Source organism: Hypanus sabinus, chromosome 17 (assembly GCF_030144855.1).
Source record: "Hypanus sabinus isolate sHypSab1 chromosome 17, sHypSab1.hap1, whole genome shotgun sequence".
NCBI lineage: Eukaryota > Metazoa > Chordata > Chondrichthyes > Myliobatiformes > Dasyatidae > Hypanus > Hypanus sabinus.
The window spans coordinates 7,097,555-7,118,791 of NC_082722.1; the positions used below are offsets into that span (position 1 = coordinate 7,097,555).

The window sequence follows — 21,237 nt, forward strand, 5'->3', positions numbered from 1 at the left end:
ATTATTCAGCATTGATGGATTTTCTGTAGTGCATGTTAAAGTTGGTTTTGCCAAGGCACGAAAGACTTGGTTTTTTGACAATGGTTTGACATGCGCTGATGAAGAAAGTGTTGCGGACATTTGGCTGACTTTGGCGCCGAGTACCCCAGAGGAGGTTTCCTCTGGAGCCTGATGCTGGGGATTGATTCGTGGCGCTGCTTACACTTGACGATGGAACACAAAGCTGTTATACCAGTTAACCCACATTGTATCAGCGACGGGGAAAAAACTGAAATCATTTGTGAGTACTCAGTGCCAAGTCAGTGAACTCAGTCCTGAAGTATGGCGTTACTCAGAATAAGAGATTAATCAAAGCAAGATTTTTACTCCAAATTCTGGAAACACTGAGTCAGATAGCCTTTGCGGAGAAAGAAACAGTTAATGCTATAGCTTGAAAATCCTGTGTCAGAACTAGGAGAGAAATTAGTCTTGGCATGTAATTCTTCCGTGGTTCTTAGACCCATTACACTGACTTTTTCGCTCTTCTCTGATGCTGCCTGGCCTGCTGAGTTTTTCCAGTAATTTCTCAATTTTGTTTTCAGGTTTCCTGTGAATGTTTTTTTTCAAATTAATGTTTTAACTCAAAGTTCTCTTCCAGGCTTCTGGGTTCACGGATATTAGTGACAAGACCAGTATTTAACGCCATCCCTACTTTCCATTGATAAGGTGGTGACAGTGTCTAAACACTACCATTCCTTCTGATGAAGGGAAAATGAACTTGGTCAGAGAGCTCTAAGAACCTGACCTGAAAAATAAACAGAGGGATCTTGGGATCCATGTCCATAGATGCCTCAAAGTTGGTAAGAAGGCGCTTGGTCACAGTTAGTGGGGGAATTGAGTTCAGGAGCTGCAAGGCAATGTTGCAGCTCTATGAAACTTCAGTTAGAGCCCACGTGGAGAACTTCAGTTAGAGCCCGCGTGGAGAACTTCAGTTAGAGCCCGCGTGGAGAACTTCAGTTAGAGCCCGCGTGGAGAACTTCAGTTAGAGCCCGCGTGGAGAACTTCAGTTAGAGCCCGCGTGGAGAACTTCAGTTAGAGCCCGCGTGGAGAACTTCAGTTAGAGCCCGCGTGGAGAACTTCAGTTAGAGCCCGCGTGGAGAACTTCAGTTAGAGCCCGCGTGGAGAACTTCAGTTTTGGTCACCTCATCATAGAAAAGAGGTGGAATCTTTAGAGAGACTTACCAGGATGCTGTCTGGATTGGAGCTCACATCTCATGAGGATAGGCTGAGCGGGTTAGAGCTTTTCTTTCTGGAGTGAGGGAGGGTGAGAGGTGTCTTGATGGAGGTGCACATGATGAGAGGCATAGATCAAATAAAAAGCCAGAGACTTCTTCCCAGGATAGAAATGGCTAATACCAGCGGCATTTAAAAAAACTTTTTGGAGAGAAAAATGGCGAGCAATGTAGGAGGGAAGGTTGTGATATTCAGAATAGGTTAAAAAGTTGGCTCAGCATTGTGGGCCCAAGGGGCTGTACTGTTCTGTGATGTTCTATGTCCTAATAGTAATACGTTGCAACAGTGTGTGTCTTGGGGGCAAATCCAGGTGTTGGTTTTGCCAAGCAGCTATCAAACCTGCTGGTGGATGTCAAGATTCAGCTTTATTTATTGGATTGCCATCGAAACATACAGTGAAATGTGTCATTTGTGTAAGCAACCAACACCCCTAATTATGGCCAATGGTAACACATGTAACGCTGCCAATATGGAATATCCACCTCAGGACTTGTAGACGGTGATGAATGAGGATTCTGAATGCTGGTCCTCAAATTCCGGGATATGGGTGGTCTCTTTTGTTCATGGTGCACAGTGAATAAACAGCACAGTACTATAATACAACAGTACAGCACATGGATTACTTCACAAGAAGCTTTGTCCTGGACAGCGCTGAGCTTCAAAGTTGTTGCAGGTGCACATTCTATGTAGTGTCTTCCATCATAAAATCGTACAGCACCTAAAGAGGTCCTTATCCTTCTAAACTTTTCCTCTCTGTGTACCTGTCCAGGTACCTTTTAAGTGTCATTGTTCATCCACTTCCATGGCAGCTCATTCCATATACTGAGCACTCTGCCTCTCAGGTTTCTGTTGAATATCTCCTCTATACCCTTTAGTTCTTGACTTCAATGACCCTGGCAAAAAGACTGCCAAACTGGGTCCATATTTGTGCTTACCATCGGGCGCCTACCTACGCTGATCCCATTTACCAGCCATTGTCTGTGGCCTACCAAAGCCTTGGTGATTCAGATAGTCATCCAGACCCTAAGATGTGAACTCCACCAGTTCTGTGGGCACCATGCTCTAGATTGTGACATGGAAATGGCTCAGGGGAATAAGGTTAACTCTCTAGAAGCTGCCCAGCCTTTGATTTCTATTTAATTTATGTATCCAGCTGGCAATGTGAAAGGGTGCAAAGGGCTACAGGTCGATACAGAGTGGCTGAGTGAGCGTGGGTGAAACGATCAGGTTACTGCCTCTGAAACGCTGAGTATTATTTTGAATGTTTAGAGATTGGAGAAATATCGATGTTCTAAGATGCAAGAGTGTTCTTAGAAATGTCACTAAAAGCTAATATGCAAGTGGAGCAATCAGTGAGGAAAGGAATAGGTATATTAGGCACAATTGATTGAGAATTTGAGTACACCAGCAAAGATATCTTAATACATTTTAAAGACCTTGATGAGACTGCGTTGGAGTATGGTTTACAATTTTGGTCTCTTTACCTGATAAAAGCATGTCCTTTTCTATAAAGGGAATGCAATGAAGATTTGCCAAACAGGTTTCTGGCATGGCCGGTCAGTCATATGAGATTAGACATCTCTTCCCTGTAGTTGTAATCTTATTGAAATACACAAAATTCTAAAAAGTTCAGTCAACTATACATTGGGAGTGGGAATATTTCTCTTGGTAAAGAAACTAGAACTAGGGTAGGCTATTTAGGAATAAGAAATTCTTTCACTCAGAGGTTGGTAAATCTTTGGAATTCTCTATCCCGCTTTGCTGTGGTGACCTAGATGCTGATTACATTCAGTGTTAAGGCTGATAGATATTTGGGGATGTAGGGATAAAACGGGAGCCTGGCATTGAGATACAACAGAAGATGAGCCAAATGGAGCAGGCTTAAGGAGCTGAATGGCCTACTGCACCTACTTTTAATACAGTATTTGTGTATTCATGCTGCTAGTTGATGTAGATGGTAGGGAATTGAATTGCGGTAATGTCCTTGAATGTTAATTGGGGATGGTCAGATTCTCTCAGAATGGGTTACTATGTGCTCTTTGTTTGGGGCAAATGTTACTTGCCTTTTATCAACCCAAGTTTGAGTGTTGTACAGGTTCTTCCACGTATGAACTCAAAATGCTTCATGGACCAAGGTGTTGCAAACAAACACCACATTGCAAACATTAATCTGTGATCTCTGTCTGCATTTCTCACTGCCTTGTTAAAGAAGCCAATGTAATCGAAGACCCCTGGACACTCTCTATTCTTCCCTTTCCCTTCAGGCAGAAGATACAAAAACCTGAAGCTACATGTCACCAGGCTTGAGGACAGCTGTTATAAGATGATTGAACATTCCTCTTGTGCAATAGCCTCACAATCCACCCCAATTTCCAAGATTCCAGCAGTGGTGAAGGAACGGTGATAAGTTCCCATGTCAGGAGGGTGTGTGACTTGGAGAACAACTTCCAGCTGGTGGTGTTCCCTGTGATTTTGCTGCCCTTGTCTTTCCAGCTGGGAGAGGTGGTGGGTTTGGAAGGTGCTGTCTAAGGAGTCTGGTTGAGTTGCTGCAGACGGTACACACTGCTGTTACTGCGTGTTGATGGTGGAGTGAGTGACTGGCTGTAGATGGAATGCCTTAGCAAGCTAACTGCTAACTGTTTGATGTCAAGCTTTTACAGAATTGTTGGAGCTGCACAGTTGTTCCTGTATTTTCAAGAATTTTTAGTTTTCAATAGCAGGTATCACAACACTTGAATCTGGTTTTTCATAGGTTGATTGTTATCGCTGGAATTTTGCTATCTCTTGTCTGATAAGAGATAGCCATGACAACTTTTTCTTTTGTCTTTTCTTCTTTCAGATGTTCTTTCTTTGTTGGTTTTTTTCTTCTTGTACCACATAATAAAATTGTTAGTAATAAGTTTTATGTCTCATTCTTGATTTCTGAAGAACTTTTGAATTGCAAAAGCATCAGGGTCCACCATCTCCATGCTATGCACATTCATGTGTGTTTCTAGGAGCCTCTTAAGCATCTCTGAATCTGAAAGCTCCCTAAAAGTGGCTACACAGGTTGATAAGGTGGTTAAGAAGGTATTGTGGCATGCTTGCCTTTGTTAGTCGAGCCACTGACTTCTAAAGTCAGTAAGACGTGTTGCAGCTTTATGAAAGTCTAGTTAGGGTGCATCTGGAGTACTGCATGCCGTTCTAGTTGCCTCATGATGTTGAGAAGGTGCAGAGAGGTTTATCAGAATATTGCCTGGATTCGTTAGAGTGCGCATACCATAATGAGAGGTTGTTTTCTTTGGAATGGTGGAGGCTGAGGGAATACCTGACAAAGTTTTAGAAGATTATGAGATGCATAGGTAGAGTAGACAGACAGTGTTTTTCTCCAAGTGTTGAAATGTCTAATGTGAGAAGTGTTGAAATGCCTACATTTAAGGAGGGGATAATTTCAAAGGAAATGTGAGGGGTAAGTTTTTACACAAGAAGTGTTGGGTGTCTGGAATGCACTGGGGTGGTGGTGGAGACATTAGAGACTTTTTAAAGAGATGCTAAGATAGGTACATGAATGTGAGGAAAATGGAAGGATATGGGCAATGTGTAGGTAGAAGAGACGACTCTAGTTGGCCATTTGATTACTAATTTAATTGGTTTGGCACAATGTTGTGGGCCAAGGGGCTTGTTTCTGTGCGGTTCTACATTCTCTCTGCCTCCACCACCAGCTTTGGCAGCACATTTGAGGCATCCACCACTCTGTACATTTTAAAAAAAAAACAAGTTTGCCCAGCACATTTCCTTTGAACTTGCCTCTGGCATTGCTTGTTGTATTCTGCAAGATGGGCCAGGTGATATTGGAATTGTATCAAGGTACTGTCTTACATACTATTCATTCAGATCAAATCATTACAGTGCACTGAGTCAGAACAAGGTAAAACAATTCACAGAACGCAGGATAAAGTGTTACAGTTAGGGAGAAAGTGCAGTGCAGGTAGACAATAAGATGCAAGCTCATAAAAAGGTAGATTCTGAAGTCAAGGGACTTTCTTGCTGTCTTAGGGAGCCATTTGATAGTTGTATAACAATGGGGCAGAAACCATCCTTGAAGCTGGTGGTACATGATTTTGGGCTTTTGTCTTCAGTCTGATGGGAGCGGGGAGAAGAGAGGAGTCGGTGGGGAGCCACTGTCTCACAGCTCTGGCGGACTGTGGATCAATTCCTACCTAGGCTGCTGCCCTTGCAGGATTCACACGTTCTCCCCGTGTCTCTGAGTCAGTTGTTCTCCCACAATGTGCTGGCGTTATAATTAGCTAGTTGTAAACTATCTGTACAGCATAGGAGAGGGGGAGAGAGAGAGATTTCAGTGGGGAGTGGGATTATCTGAGAGCTGATGGACTGAACAGCTTCTTGAGGCTGATGGAATTGAGAGCTCCACTCTGGCATCCTCACCACGTTGCCACCTATCATCTCTGGGTATGCATGTACAGTCCGTGGTAGTGTGCTGAGGTGGGGGCATCCCGGGGACTGCACCATGCATACCCACAGATGAGGAGAGGGACGACAATAGAATCCATGCCCTTGGCACTTCACTGATGCCAGGCTTGTATCTTCTAAATCCACCCCACTCACCCTGGAGGGCGATGATAGAGTGTAAAGTGTAGGCAACAAGCTGATGGATTGAGGAGGAGTGTTGTATGGAGTCATACAACATAGAAACGGCCACATTGCACGCACACCGAGCGTGTGCACACACACACAAACACATGTGTGCGTACATGTGCATGCATACATGTGGTCCTATAACCCCAGGCCAGGGCGTCTTTAGCTTGTAGCTTGACTGACAGACATTTAACCTTTGACTTCCCCCATGGATGTGCAGACTCCGAGCTCTGGCTGTCCAGCCTTGAGATTCTGGACCTGGTTGACCTTTGGACTTCAATTATCGGTATCGATCCCAGGACTCTCCGACAAATGGAGTTCCCGGATGAGGACTTGAGAACTCTGGACCTCAATCACTGGGCTCTCTAATGAAGACTAGGCTTTGAACTCTGGCCTCCGTTAGCTCTTGTTGCTCGCTGCCAATGGAGGTTCAGTTCATCACAGTTTACTGTTGTTTGAGAAGCTTTAGGTGTGCCTGGAATTAGCAGCTGATGAGAGGACATGGCTCTATATAATGTGGAAGGAAAGGATGGGGAATGGGATAATTACATGAGTTCAGGGTGCAATAAAATGAAATTGGAAAAACACAGGGGTAAAGGGAATGGGAGAGGGTGCAGTTAAAGTCATAGAGTACAGAAACAACCCTTTGGCTGAGCTACCAGCCAATCTAAATCAGTCCTAATTGCCTTTTCTATCCAAATCTCTCTCCAACACTGTAATTGTACTTGGCTCTACAGCTCCCATGTGATAAGCTTACCCCTTAGTTTCGCTTTACATCATTTTTTTCTTACCTTAAACTATAAACAATACCTTTCCCTTCTTGCCTGAAACCTTGATCAGTAAGACCAATGTGGATTTCAGGAAGGGGAAGTTAGGAGAACACACATCGGTCCTTATTGAGGGGCCAGTAATGGAAAGCAGTGATATGCTTTCAATCAAAAGGTGGTAAGCAGTTTCAAGTTCTTGGGTGTCAACATCTCTGAAGATCTGTTCTGGGCCCAACCTATTGATGTAATTACAAAGAAGGCACAATTGCAGCCATAGGTGAAAGGGAGTCCATAGCTTGCGGGAACTTTATTTCAATGATGGGGTGAATGTCGTTACTCCTTTGGTTCAAGAGCCTGATAGTTGAGGGGTAATAATCAGGTGGTGTGAATCCTGAGGCTCCTGCACTCTTTTCCCAATGGTAGCGGTGACATGACCTGGATGGTGGGTGTCCCTGATGATGGATACTACTTTACTGTGACAACGTTTCACGTAGATGTACTCAGTGGTAGGGAGGATGTTACCCATGATGGATTGGGCTGAATGCACTACCTTTTGTAGGATTTTCTGTTCAAGGGTGTTGGTCTTTCCATTCCAGGCTGTGATGCAGCAAGTCAATATACTCTCCACTACAAATCCATAGAAGGTTTTCAAACTTTTAGATGTCATGCCAAATCTTCACTGACTCTTAAGGAAATAGAGGAGCTACCATGCTTTCTTCGTAACTGATAACACTGAGGAACTAAAAGTTGCTGGCCCTCTCCAGCCTTTGCTCCCCCAGTGAGGACTGGATCATGGACCTCTTGGTTTCCTCCTCCTGAAGTCAACAATCAGCTCCTTGGCCTCCTGACATTGAGTAAGAGGTTATTGTTGTGGCACCACAGTCAGATTTTCAGTATCCCTTTGATATGCTGATTCATCGCTACCTGTGATTTGGTCTACGACAGAGGTATCAACATCAAAATTAAATGTGGTTTTGGAGCTGTGCTTAGCCGCTCAGTCATCGAAACATGGAAAACCTACAGCACAATACAGGTCCTTCAGCCCACAAAGTTGTGCTGAACATGTCCCTACCTTAGAAATTATTAGGCTTACCCATAGCCTTTATTTTACTAAGCTCCATGTACCTATCTAAAAGCCTCTTAAAAGACCCTATCATATCCGCCTTCACCACCATTGCTGACAGCCCATTCCACGCACTCACCACTCTCTGCGTTTTTAAAAAAAAACTTACCCCTGACATCTCCTCTGTACCTACTCCCCAGCACCTTAAACCTGTGTCCTCTTGTGGCAACCATTTCAGCCCTGGGGAAAAAGCCTCTGACTATCCACTCAATCAATGCCTGTCATCATCTTGTACACCTCTATCAGGTTACCTCTCATCCTCCATTGCTCCAAGGAGAAAAGGCCGAGTTCACTCAACCTATTCTCATAAGGCATGCTCCCCAATCCAGGCAACATCCTTGTAAATCTCTTCTGCACCCTCTCTATGGCTTCCACATCCTTCCTGTAGTGAGGCGACTAGAGTGTAAAGTGTAAGTGTTCAGAGTAAAGCGAGTAGAGCAGGGTCTAAGCATACAGCCTTGTGGTGTATGGAGGAGATGTTGTTGTCAATCCAAACTGACTGAGGTCTGGGAGTGAAGGATTCGAGGATCCAATTGCACAAGGAGGTATGGAGGCCAAGGTCTTGAATTTTGTTGGTTATTTTTGAGGGATTGATGGTATTGCATGTAGTCGATAAAGAGCAACCTGATGTATACATCTTTGTGGTCCAGATGTTCCAGGGTTGAGTGAAGAGCCAATGAGATGGCATTTGCTGTGGACCTGTTGCACGGGTAGGCAAATTGGAGCAGATCCAAGTCATTTTGCAGGCAGGAGTTGGGGATTGTGGGTATTCATGATTTAAGACCGTAACTCGTAGGAACAGAATTAGTTCATTTGGTCCATCTGCTCTGCCATTTTATCATGGCTGATCCATTTCCCTCTTAACCACCATCCTGCTGCCTTCTCCCCATAACCTTTCATGCCCTGATTAATCAAAAACCTATCAACCTCTGCCTTAAATGTACCCCAGTGACTTGGCCTCCACAGCCACCTGTGGCAATGAATTCCACAGGTTTACCTTGTTACGTCCGTGGCCCCCTCCTTTTTGAGAATCGCAAGATCACTATTAAGTCAGTTCAGGAGACCCAGGAAATGAGAGAAAGACATGCAGAATCCACAAAAAATTTAGAATGTGTCCTGGCCTCCGAAAGGCAGAACCATTGATAACGGCTATTGTCTCTTGGAGACGGAATTGTGTATTGAATACTGTACGATGCATCGAAGCCCCCAGGCAATGAACCGAGGGGGGGGGGGTTGGTGGAGGGATTGCATCATCCCAACCTGATTGACATCTGAGACCCTGTGAGTCAGGATAAAAGAGGGTCTGGGGAACAGCCCCTTCAGATGCACCAGAAGAAATGCTAGAACTCCTGTAACAGCGTAATAGCGAAAGCCGGTGGAAAAGCCCATGTGCGCCCTTTTCCATTTGTCTCAGAATTGGTGGGTCTTTACCACGGAAGCACGGCTTTAGCTAACCACAAAGGGGAAATCAGTCCCCAACGACTCTCGAAGGATTGACATCATAAAAGGCATGGGCAAGTTAAACCTCCGTCTTTCTCTCCAACCAAAAAGCTGCAGCTTGAATGAACTTGAGTGACTTTTATATTTCCATCAGACAATACATTATCCCCTAGACAGCGATAGAGCTATTTCTTATTGATTATTATTATACCCGCGCTTTTAGATTTAGTATTGATGATGTATATTATCTGTATGTTTGCATTGATATTATTTTTGTGTATTTTTATCAATAAATACTGTTAAAAATAGTACCATTAGACTTCAACGGACCTCTCTATCTTTGCTGGTAAGTGACCCAGTTACGGGGTTCATAACAACCTAAAGAAATTCCTTCTCATCTGTGTTCTAAATGCTCATCCCTCTATTTTGAGGCTGTGCCCTCTGGTCCTAGACTACATCACCAAAGGAAACATCCTTTTCACATCCATTCTATCTAGGTCTTTCAACATTCTGTAGATTTCAAGGCAATTCTCTCATTCTTCTCAATTCCAGTGAGTATAGGTTCAGAGCAATCAATCACTGATCAAATGATAACCTTTTCATTCCTGGAGTTATTCTCATGAACCTCCTCTGAACTCTCTCCAGTGTAACAAATCCTTTCTTAAAGGAGGGAGGCAAAACTGCTGACAATTCTCCAAGGGAGGCCTTGCAGTGCTTATATAGCATTACATCCTTTCTTTTATATTCTAGTCCTCAAAATGAATGTTAACATTTTGCTCACCTTCCACACTACTGATTAATCTTTAGGGAATCCTGCATGAGGGCTCCCAAATTGCTATGATGGTCAAAGTGAGCAGAGAAATACGTAGCTGACCTGGGGGTGAAGCCCTGTTGTTGCCTGTGTTGCTTGATTTTACTTTATAAGAGGTGATAGCATTCAAGCTCTGCCACAACTGTCAAGTAATCTTTTGTTGATTCAAATTTAGTCCTGAATTGTGTCACTTCATAATGTATACACCTAATTCTGACCTTGATTCATACCTACACCCAGTAGTTCTAGACTCCCTTGCACTGGGAGAAAGAGACTGTGAACTTGCATCACAATATAGACTTTTATAAGATCTGCCCTCTGCTTACTTTGCTCTAGGGAGAACATCCTTAGCCATCTTTCCTCATAAACGAAGTATTCCAGTCCTGGCAGCACCAATGTAGATCTTTTCCATAGTAAACTCCATCCTCCATCGAAGGATGCCCTTGCCCATATTACTGGAGATTCACGTATTTCCAAGTTCATCATCCTCTTATAGGGGAGAGGAATTGTAATGTGTGTGGTGCACGTGAGAGAGGGAAGAGCTGTGGTTTAATAGGGTGTGCAATATCTGATTGTATATCTCTGGAAGGTCAGTGAGTAAATCATAGCCTGAGCTGCAACACTAGTAATTTTCTCAGGGCCATCCATCTCTGGGATTTACTGTGTGATGTCAAGCCTGTGTCCACGCTGTTAACTTCTGTAAAAGTACCTAGGGACGATAACCAGTTCTGTTCTGAATTTGAATTGTGGTTGACAGGATCCTTCAGAGGATGTCAGATTTAGATTTATTTATTATGTGTACATTGAAATATGCCATTTGCGTTATAGCTGACACACCCAAGGATATGTTGACGGCAGCCCACAAGTGTCACCACTCATTCCGGTGCCAACATAACATGTCCACAATGCTCAGCGGAACAGCACAAAACACAACAAGCAACAACAGCTCTCATTCCTCCCTGCCTCTCTACCAACATACCCAGTCCTCTAACCCCAGGACAGTCAGTCAGTAACCTCCAGCCTCCACTGGATCCCTGGGCTTGCAGACAACCGGGCCCCAACTCCTTCAGCAGACCCAGACTTCAGCCACTGGCCTTCAATCTGGACCTCCAATCGACTTGCTGACTGTGATCCAGACCTCCTTATGAATGTCCTCGTCCTCTCCTTTCCCAGGGATCCACAAACATAGTGTGCAGACTTAAACTCTGGCCTGTCCTCTAATTCCTTCACATTCCTGTTCCTAAATCATAACCTGGCCCCTAACTCCACCCTCTGTTCCCAAATCCATCCCTGAACCTAAAAATCCTAAATTTGAGATTGTGCCAACTGGATTACACGTTAATTATCAATCTTTATTACATTCTATTAAAAGGCAGTTTGTATGGGGGATGGGATTGATAAGTTCATGGCCTAAGGTAGAAGGAGTCAATTTTAGAAAACCTAGCACAGAGGTCGGCAACCTGCGGCTCCAGAGCCACATGCGGCTCTTTGATCTCTGTGATGCGGCTCCCCGTGGTTTGTTAGCTTTTGAAATGTAATTCGAAATTTGAAGATTATGATGATCTTGTACAATATGAAAACTTTGCGGAGACACCGTTTCCTGGCACATCCGAACTGGCTCACAATTAGCCACCGTTCCGACTAAGGGAGATAGCCTACGGGGGTTTGTGAGTACGTGTCTTTTGGAGCATCCGCGCCCACGGGGACGGGTTGAGGGAGGCTTTAAAGCAAGGCTGTTTAGTTCGAATAAAGTTACCTTTGACTGCAGTCTTTATTTTAGCGCTGCGTGTAGCACACCGCTACAACGTGTTTTTTATCGCTATTAATATACATCACCACTGCCAATGCCTGACACCCGCCAGTGCGCGCTTTCTTTTAATTCTTTGATCCAAGGTAGGCTACCTACGGAGTAACCTTCAACCCAATGTCTTTTTTTCGGAGTTCAAAATGTTTTTGTTGCATGCAGAAATGTAATTTCGTTTTCTCTGCAGGAGTTCATCAATTTCATAAATGCAACACATTATAGTTTGTTTATACATAGCATAAAGGCAAAAAAAACCCGTTGTATGCAGTGTTATTTCATTTTGTGGCTCCCAGTGTTTTCTTTTCTGTGGGAAATGGGTCCATATTGGCTCTTTCAGTGGTAAACGTTGCCGACCCCTGACCTAGCACATTTATTTTTCAACATAGTCCCCTCCTACATCTACACACTTAGTCCAGCGGTCGTGGAGCATACGGATCCCTTCCTTGTAGAAGTCGGCGCCTTGGACCTCCAGAAGTGGTCCACTGCTGGGTGATTGATAAGTTCATGGCCTAAGGTAGAAGGAGATGAGTTATTAACTTCCAACTCGGAGTTGAACTGCACATGCATGTAACGAGAACTGTATAAGTAATCTCCTCCTTTCCTCATAAATGAAGTACTCCAGCCCTGGCAGCATCAATATAGATCTTTTCCATAGTAAACTGCACCTTCTGTTGAAGGATGCCCTTGCCTGTATTACTGCAGATTCATATATTGCCAAGTTCATCCTCCTTTTATAGGGGAGAGGAATTGTAATGCATGTGGCACACATGAAAGAGGAAAGAGCTATGGTTTAATTATAGATAAGCTGTGCAATATCTAATTGTATTCCTCTGGAATATATACAATTGTACAATATTTTGCTCCTTAATACTTAGTCATTCTTTAAAACTAAAAAAAAGCTGTTGTGATTTAATGGATTTTGTGTAAAATAAGTCTACCATGTGTTGAAAATGTACTTGATTGCAGAGCTGCAGTGGTGCCTCCTAAGCTATGATGAGGTTTTTAGCCAGAGGGTGGTGAATCTGTGGAAGCCACATCATTGGGTGTATTTAAAGTGTCGATTGATAGGTTTTTGATTAGTAAGGTCATCAAAGGTTATGAGGAGAAGGAAGTAGAAAGTGGGTAAATATTCAGCTATGATTGAATGGCAGAGCAGTTTCAGTGGGCCAAATGGCCTGTGTTCAACTTGAGTACAGGATGAACACGTAGAAAGTCGAGTCAGTGGTTTGCATGCAAACTTGATTCCAAGAAAGCTATTAACACAAGGTATGCAGCAAACACTCGAAAGCATGTATGGACATTTGGACTAATTCCTTGAAAGTGGCATCACAGGTGATCAGGGCCACGAAGGGGGCTTTTGCACATTGGTCTGCATAAATCGAAATATTGAATACAGGAGCTGAAATGCTATGTTGAAGTTGTATAATTTGGAGTGTTGTGTACTGGTCTGATCGCCTACATACAGGAGGGGTCGGGTGAGACTAGAACTAGAGTTTGTGGGTTAAGAATGAAAGATGAAATATTTAAGGTTAACCAGATGGTGAACAACTTCACTGAGAGAGTGGTATGATTGTGGAATGAGCTTCCAATAGAAGTGGAGGATTCATGATTCAAGTAATTTATTATCAAAGAATGTATAGATTATACAACCCTGAGATTTGCTTGCACACAGGCAGCCACAAAGCAAGAAACATGAAAGAACCCAATTAAAGGAAAAAAATGAAAGCACAACTCTCGATGTGCAAGAGAAAGATACACAACTCATGCAAACAATTGAAGTGAGCACCAACGTTCTGAACCAAAACTGAGTCCTCGGATCTGAACCCCGGAGCAGCCTGGAGTAGGCCCAAAGCCTCACTTATCAGCCCATCATATTAGTGGCACAGCAGCAGGGACCGTCTTCTAGCCTCAGTGCTATGAAGATGACCGTCGCGGAGAACGAGCGAAGTCGACTCCCACCTCCGATCTGGGCCAGCACTTAAACTGTCTAAACAGAGAATCATACCTTGCACTAAGACCCAGCTGCAGCAAAAGGCTCCAGTCTTAGACCATGCTGCCCAACAACTCACTCTAGGCCCAGGTTTTGCTGCCTGCCTGAAGCCACTCTTGAACTCTTCAAATCAGCTCTGTGCCCAGAGCGATCCAACCTCACGCCCAGTCCAGTTGTACGGGCACTGAATCTCCTCTGCCTGGGTATTGACTTCTCTCTGTACCAAGAACATTCAGATTTCTTAGCTTTTTAAACTACCAGTGAACTGCTGCACGTGTTCAGAGTGCCATCTTAACCGGAAACGGATAAAGGTTCAATTTCAGAGAAGTTTGGATGTATGTGTGGGGTCTGAAGAGCTGTGGTCCAGGTGCAGGTCAGTGGGAATGGGCAGTGTAACAATTTGGCACAGACGAGGTGGGCCAAAGGGTCTGTTTCTGTTCTGTAACTCTTTGATGCTACGCTGTATACCTGGTGTGTGAAGAAAGATTTCTCAATTGCTTGTAGGGAACTTGGCCATCTCTGCAAAGTATTCCCTCTCCTTTGCATTGAACTTCCCCATCACAACCTCTGTCAGGTTTTACTCCCAAAGCTTGACTTTTTGATAATCCATGGATAACAGCCAACCAAATTCTGCGCTAGTGCCTTGATGGCTTAAATAACCGTGATTGGCTGTCGTCAGGTAACTACGGTTCTTCTGTACAATATTAGAGATTAACTAATATTTACCAACTTCAAAGTTTAGCTGGTATCTGTTAGTGAATTATAATCAAGTATTGAAATAACCTAATTGTACTCAAAAACACTTGGGGAATACTTCCCAAGTGGTGGAGCATCCTGTGGGATGCTTTGCAGATAATTATAAAACTTAAAACAGTCATCCCTAATGATGTGAGAAATTTCCTTTGCTGTTTGGGATGAGTCATAGAGTCACAGAGTGTTGAAAATGGTGCCTTGCGTTACTTACACTTTCACACTATTCTTATAGAGGGGATGCCTCTCAAAATGTGTCGTCCAGTCCTGTTTAATTTGCATTGTTACATGGAACCTATCTTTCAGTTGCAATTTTATAGTTTGCACAAATCATTAGATTAATGCAAACATTCTCCCAGAATACAATGACAAATGTGTAAAAAGGCAGTTCAGTTCCTCTCTTCCTGACCAATTTGAAATCCCTCCATCTCTGCTTGGTAAATCAAAAGCAACTTAAAGTTTATAAAGACTCCTTACAACATTCCACAACTCAGAGCATTGTCACACTTTGAAACCAGTTCAGAAGCACAATATGACTGACTCTAGGGGGTTAAACAGCTTCAAACAATCCCTGTCCTTCTGGGAGACTTAAACTTTTGAATAAGTGGATTCGGGGAGTCATTGATCATGTAATTAACTCTACATCACTCAGATTCAGATTCATAATTACATGGAAACTTGCGGCGAAATGCTTCAGTTTTGTTAACAACCAACACAATCGAGGGATGTGCTGGGGGCAGCCCACAAGAGTCGCTATACATTCCAGTGCCGACATAGCATTCCTACGATGCCCAGCAGAACAACCTAGAATACAACAAGCAACAAAACAAGTCATTTTCCTCCCTCCCAGCCAGACACACACAGACAGTCCTCCAATTCCAGGACAACCCTCCAACTCTCCAGGTTTGGCGATCAGCTTCAACTCTGGACTTTTGATGGATCTTCAGGCTCTGATCTTTGGTGTTGGCCACGAGACCCGAGCAGGCTCCAACTCCAGGTGCACCGACTGACCGGCTCTAGTGCCTCGTGCTCACACCAGAAACCCAGACATCCAGTCTTCAGGCTCTCCTGCTCCCTGCACCACGAATGAGCTTGGAATGTAAACTCTGGTTCTGCTGCAATCTTGCCCAAAGCATCTGTTCTGACCACAGGTAGACATAATGCTAACTTGTTAGAGGGTGGCTTGGACAAGAAGGTGTAGGTTCCTTCTGCCAGGTTGCTGGGTTCTTTATGAGTCAGAGCGTCAAAGGTTACAGGCAGAAAGCAGAAGGATGAGATTGAGAGGGAAAATAAATTAGCCTCGATCAAATGGTGGAACTGACTTGATGGGTTGAATGGCCCACTTCTACTCCACGCCTTATGGTCTAATGGCTTGTAGATTAATTTGCTGCTGTAACTTGCCCCAATTTATGAGTGGGTTGTGAGGGGAGTTGATGGGAATGTGTGGAGAGTGAATGGATTAGTATGGATTGGTACAGCTGTTTAGGACATACTTTGAGGGCTGTATGACTCCATAACCTTGCATTTTCCTCCTTTGAGTATTATTTTGCACTTATTCTTTGCATTGCTTGGGAAGACGATATTTGCTGAATTTAAAAAAAACCCTTTCTTCCGGTTCCCTCTGCATTTGCTATGGGTAGTTCTCCATTCAGCGGCCAGCAATGCCTTCTCCTCCTCTCTTTCCCAACTGTCGACACCGTGGAGCAGCAGTTAACGCCGCTGCCTCGGGAGGTCCGAGCCCGACCTCGGACCCAGAGTTTGCCCGCTCTTCTTGTCCAGTGGGATTTCTCACCACATCCTGGAGACTTGATGGTAGATTAAATGGAACAGGTTAGTGCCTCAGTAAAGCAGTCAGCAGAATCAAAGACCCCACCCTCTATTCTTTCTTTTCCCCCTTCATTCAGGTAGGAGATACGAAAACCTGAAAGCACATACCGTCAGGCTTAGAAAGCCCTGCTGATATGTCTATTAAATGGCTCCCTGGTACACTAAGTTGGAGTCTTGACCTTGTTATGGGTTTGCATACCTCAGTGCACACTGTAATGATCTGATCTGTATGAACAGTATGCAAGACAAGATTTTCACTGTATTTCACTGTGTGTGACAACAATATTCCACTCCAAAAAGAATCAGAGGGAATTGATAACACATGGAGAGAGTAAGTTGCAGGAGTATTCGATTACGTTTTTAAAAAATATTCCTGTAAATGCCTGCAAGAAAATGAATCTCAAGGCAACATATGTACATTGATAATAAATTTACTTTGACTTTTGACTCTGAGTACAAGGAAGAAAGGAGAGGTTGAATGAGGATTGCTTTGTTGAGAGCCAGCTCGGACCTAGATGAGAGAATAACCTCCTGTGTCATTATAAAATGAGGTTATCGGATCTCCCTACTTCGGCCCAAGGAGGAGAACTGTAGCTTCTTCATGCTTTTGTAACCGATGTCCTTTAGTTCTGACACCTTTCTAGTAAATAGCTTCAAGACTTTAGACATTCTTCCTTAGTAGACTTGCTACCCAGAGCAGAACTGCTGCTTTCTTTTATAACCTTAAGTGTTTCCAATCTGTCTGCTGTTGAAACTTAAGATCCTGTATGCTACAAGGTTTCGCTATTTATGTACCAGGGACATGCAGAATGAACATAGAACACTACAGCACAATGCAAATTCTTCAGCCACGATGTTGTTCCGACCTTTAAATCTACTCTAAGATCAATCTAACCCTTCTTTCTTACATAGACCTCCATTCCTCTATCATCCATCTTTCTATTAAAAAGTTCCTTAATGCCCCTAATACTACAAGATGTCCATACATCTCTTTTAAAGCTGCACGGCATGGCAGTGTAGCTGTTATTGCAATGTTTTACTGCACCAGCAATCAGGGTTCATTCCCACTGTTTTCTGTACGGAGCTTGCATGGGTTTCTTCTGGGTTCTGTGTTTCCCGAGACAAAGACAGAGCAGACGTATGGATTGGCAAGGGCTAGAAGTGTGGTGGCACATACTTGTACTGTGTTGGTCATTGATGAAAGCAACACATTTCACTGTGTACATGTGACACACAAAGCTAATCTTTAATCTCAATTAGTTACATAGGCAGCCCCTCTTTTACCTAAATTTAGTCTGCAATACTTCTCCCCTTTAAATACCTAGCCCATTGCCTATGCATTTCATCAGCTGTCTGTCTTCATCACTGCTTGGGTTCTATGCACTTTGCGGTCTAGAACACAATATAGTACAGCACAATACAGACTCTTCAATCCATGATGTTGTGCCAAACTAATCAAACTACTCCATTCTGCCTACAGAAGGTCCCTATCCCACATTCACGTGTCTAGGAGACTCTTTAAATGCTGTATTAGTCATGCACGGTGGTGCAGCCTCCTTTAGACGCCTAGGGAAGAAGGTGTCAGCAATGCTGTGCGGGGCGCTATCCAATGGGTGGGAGAGATTGTCAGGCATTTTGCTTGTGATCGCAAGACATACGGCAGAGGAGCTGTGCAGCCTTGATTTGTGGTGTACACATGGGGTTGGAACCTGGCCCCTACTGTCAATGCTGTGGTCCAGTGTTTGGTCAGTGGAAGACAAGCTGGATTGTTTATCTGCAACTTTGCTATGTGAAATATTGGCATCACGTTCTCAATATTTATTATTTATTATTATTTCTTTCTTTTTGTATTTGCATAATTTGTTGCTTTTTGCACACTATCTGTATGCCCAGTTGGTGCAGTCTTTCATTGATTCTATTATGGCTATTGGATTTATTGAGTATGCCAGGAAGAAACTAAATTTCAGGGTTGTATATGGTGATGTATGTATACATACTTTGAAATAAATTTAGTTTCAACTTTGAACTTTGAAATGAGGAACTGCTGTAGCTGTTCTTGCAGAAATGTGGCTCCAGGTCAATGTCCATCCATGTGCCTTCAATCTATAGGCCATAACACTGAGGAACTTGCTGTTGTTGGTTGGTTCAGTTGAGGTAAATCAAACCCTTCCAGAAAGAGATGAAGGTCCAGCTCTGTATTTGATAATCTGTCCAACAAACCTGTTGCGCCTTTGGGTGCATGTTGATGTGATGCCAGGGATGTCTGTCTATGATGACTTTGTAGAGCGCATTCCCCATACCTCAGACAATCTTGAGCATTGCGATGAAATCTGGCCCACACTGCAATGCCTTCTCGAGATGTGTGTGGGTTTGTGCACCTGACCGTCTGCTGTTCTGGATGTTGGATGATGTGCAGCATTGCATCCAACACTCTGCACCGTTTCCTCTCCAAAAGCCCTTCAGCTGGACACTTCTCCTGAATGTGGGAATTTGATATGTCAGCAGGAATGTGTTGAGAGCCTTGGCTGATGCTGCTTCCCTTGTGATTTCAAAAGCGACTGTTTGAAGATACGAGAAAACCTTTTTGCTTGGCTGTTGAACTGTGGATTATACGGGGTGAGCGGACGTGAACAATCCCGCAGTTCTTACAGAATGCAGCAAACTGCTGTGCACTGAATTATGTGTCATTGTCAGAAACAAGCGTTTCTGGCTTCCCAAAGTGGCAGAAGATCTGAGGCAGCTGTTGAATGGCAGCCTCTGTCAATGACTTCATCGATATAGCTTGTGGCCATTTGGAATAAGAGTCAACCAGGACAAGGTAGGTACACCCATTGACTGAGCCAGTGAAGTCAATATGTACTCGACTCCAAGGTCTGGTAGCCTGAGGCCATGCTTATGGACTGGCTCTACTTGGATGGTTTGCTGCCATGGAGCACTGAGCACAATGCTTGCATAAGGGTGTGGCATCTTCATATATACCCGGCCAGTACACAAAGCTTCTTGCCAGGGCTTTCATTCGATTGATGCCCAGCTGACCATGGTGGAATTGTTTTAATACATTTGATTAAAGCGTTCGTGCAGTCACTATTCTGTGTCCAAACATTAGGCAGGAGCTGAGAGTGACATTGGTAAAAGGGTATGACAACTTTGACTAGCCTTCCGATAGTGAGGTATCTTGAGATATGCTGAAGAACAGGATCTGCAGCTGTTTCTGCTCTGGTCTTGTTGACTGTGACCAGAATACCTTTAGCAGCATCAGATACAACCCAGTGGACTTCGAAATTAACTGAAATTGCAGTCACAATTGTGTCTTTGATTTGAATCATCCATGGATTTGAAAGTCTGGTGAAGGCATCTACCTGACCAAATTCATGGATTGATGTGTAATTGATTTCAAACTCATAGGCTAATAACATCATCACCCACTCTTGTAGAGGGTTAGCTATATACATTGGGATGCCTTCCTTTGTCCTGAAGATGGACAAGAGTGGCTTATGATCAGCAAGGGAAGTGAAGCATCTGGCATAAAGTATCTTGTGGAATTTTTTCACAGTAAAGATGATTCAAAGTAAATTTAATATCAAAGTGCAAGTGTGTCACCATAAACAACCCTGAGGTTCATTTTCTTGTGGGCATACTCAATAAATCCATAATAGAGTAATAACCGCAATAGAATGAACGTAAGACTGCACCAACTTGGTCATTCAATCAGTGTTAAGAGATGACAACTGTGCAAATAAAAAAAGAAATAACAATAATAAATAATCAATAAATATCGAGAACATGAGATGAAGAGTCTTGAAGGTGAGGCCACAGGTTAGGCCACAGGTTGTGGGAACATTTCAAAGATGGGGCAAGTGAAGTTGAGTGAAGCTATCCCTTTTAATTCAAGGACCCGAGGTTAGAGGGGTAATGACTGTTCCTGAACCTGTTGGTGTGAGTCTGCAGGTCCCATACCACCTCCTGATGGCTGCAGCGAGGAGGAACCATGTCCTGTTGGTGGGAGACCCTGATGATGAATGTTGTTTTCCTGCAACAAAGCTTCGTAAAGCTGTGCTTAATGGTGGGGAAGGCTTTACCGTGATGTCCAGGGCTGTATCCACCAATTTCTTTGTAGGATTTTCTACTTAAGAGCATTGGTGTTTCCATACCAGGCTGTGATGGAACCAGTCAGTACATACTCTCCACCACAAATCTATAGAAGTTTGTCAAAGTTTTAGATGTCATACCAAATCTTTGCAAACTTGTAAGGAGGTAGAGGTGCTGCCATGTTTTCTTCATAATTGCACTTGCATGCTGGGCCAGGACAAGTCCTCTAAAACAAAAACACGGCATGTGTTTGAGAGGAATTTAAAGTTGCTGGCTCTCTCCACTTCCGATTTTCCCCCCATTGAAACCTGGCTCGAGCACTGCTGGTTTCCTCCTGAAGTCAGTGATCAGCTCCGTGGTCATGCTGGCATTGAGTGAGAAGTTATTGTTGAGCCACCACTCAACCAGATTTTCAGTTTCCCTCCTATATGCTGATTCATTACCACCTTTGATTTGGCCAGTGACGGTGGTGTCATCAGCAAACTTAAATATGGCTTTGGAGCTGGGCTTAGCCAGATAGGCATAAGTGTAAAGAGAGTAGAGCACACAGCCTTGTGGTGCACCTGTGCTGTGGAGGAGATGTCTGCAAGTGAGGAAATCGAGGATCCAACTGCACAAGGAGGTATTGAGGCCAAGGTCTTGAAGCTTATTGATTAGTGGGATGATGGTCTTGAATGCTGAGCTGTAATGTATCAAGAGCATCCTGATGTATGAATTTTTGCTGTCCAG

At 43.7% G+C, this 21,237-nt stretch overlaps 1 protein-coding gene across 3 annotated transcripts in view; it reads left to right on the forward strand.

Moving 5' to 3' along the window:
• Window positions 1–21,237, forward strand: part of il34 (interleukin 34) — a 123,844-nt gene that overhangs the window by 38,382 nt on the left and 64,225 nt on the right. The window lies entirely within an intron of this gene.